The sequence below is a fragment of the Quercus lobata genome, chromosome 11 (genome assembly GCF_001633185.2).
Source record: "Quercus lobata isolate SW786 chromosome 11, ValleyOak3.0 Primary Assembly, whole genome shotgun sequence".
Lineage (NCBI taxonomy): Eukaryota > Viridiplantae > Streptophyta > Magnoliopsida > Fagales > Fagaceae > Quercus > Quercus lobata.
Window position 1 is genome coordinate 53,341,059 of NC_044914.1, and position 1,671 is coordinate 53,342,729.

Below are 1,671 nucleotides of genomic sequence, written 5' to 3' on the forward strand. Positions count from 1 at the left end.
TTATATTTTACATAATAACTCAAAATCAATGCCATATATTTCTGGGAATCCAAATTATCAAATCCTGACGCCAATATGCAGGGTTTGTCAACTAGGAGGCTGAAAAATATATGCCTACATCTGAAGTATCAGGTTCTTTTGATAATCATAACAATCATCCAATTGTAGATTAAAGTTATTGAACAACGAGATCAAAATTATGCTTCTACATTTATTTGTGTCAGTGCATTACTAACATTATAATGACTGAAGCATACAAAGAAATCATAGAAAGAAAAAAAAAAAAGAAAAAAAAAAGAGGGAAAACAGTTCTTTTTTGCAATACAATTGCTAGGAAGCCCCAAGGATTACTTTGGCTACTAGGCAGTGGTTAACTGGAAGAAGTTCATAGGGGCTGCGAACCTTGGTGGACTGCCATAGAGAATTATAGCTGCAAACTCAGAAGCAGCCTGTGTCGGGTGAAATAAATCCCAGAACAAGTGGTCCTTATGATTCAAACAAAGATTTTCTTTTGGATCACAAATGGATTCTGCATTGAACTTCCTCACTCCACAGCATGCGGTTTTTACCTCTTTAAAATCTGGAAAGTTTAAAATGATTAGATTTTAGTAGTTTTCTTACTTTTTATATTAATCATGTATATATAAATTCACCCGTGGTAGAAGCACACTCTAGAATCTTAACTGGCAATTGGACATGTGAGATTAAATAGACTGTCTTCAAAATAAGCAACTCAGTAGATAGAAATGCCGAGGGGCCAATACATTGCGATTAAGAACAACTTTTCCTTCACATGTATAAATGCATGAAATATTTTTCTAGGAGTGAATTGCTTACTGAATGAAAGTGGGTCCTCAATAACACTGAGTGTCATCTCAAATGTATTTCCAAGAGAGTACTTCATGCCCTCAAATTCTTAGCTGAGGTTGCGCAATAGGGAATCAACAGTTGCATGAAAAGCTCTTGCTTGGTCATTCAACTCCTCTAAACACCCCCCAGTAGCATTATAGATTCTATGAGATGGAGGACAACCAATTGGCGGAACACTTATAATGCCAAATTTCCTTGCTCCAAGATTGAGTAGATCCTGTCATTTAGCATGACCCAAGTAAAATATCAGACTAAATTATTGCGTGTTGGTGTGAGGGGGAGAGAGAGAAATGTTACCTTTAAGTGGTTCTCATAAGTGAGTACTAAATTGGACATGAAATCCTGCTTAGATAGAGAACTGCTTGAATGGTAATATGTAAAGATATCATTGCTATCAATGCTAATGAAGAACATAGACTTGGAATGAAACTTTTCCATTGCTGCTTGACCCATTATACCCATAAGATCGTTTTGGACTGTGTCTAATTGCAGTATTTGCACAGCCAAAGAAATGACATTCTTTTGGTTTTTGGGTGAGGATGGAGTATTTTCTTTCCCAAACTTCATTCTTCATTAACGTTAACTGAGGACAATATGATAAACTCAATCAATATAATGCTTCAAGAGAAATAAAGATTTCATATATATATATATATATATATATATATTTATTTATTTAGGAAATAATGAGCCATCGTGCCCTTGCAGAGTTCTTTGTGATACATTTTAAACTGCCACTAGGCTACAACATTAGTTAGCCTTTTACAATATGTATGTTGTGATTATCCACCCTTGATCAGA

The 1,671-nt window shown here is 34.9% G+C and overlaps 1 pseudogene; it reads right to left on the reverse strand.

Annotated features, from left to right (window-relative positions):
* Positions 1-305: 305 nt before the first annotated feature.
* On the reverse strand, positions 306-1,437 carry LOC115968911 (annotated as a pseudogene).
* Positions 1,438-1,671: the final 234 nt, after the last annotated feature.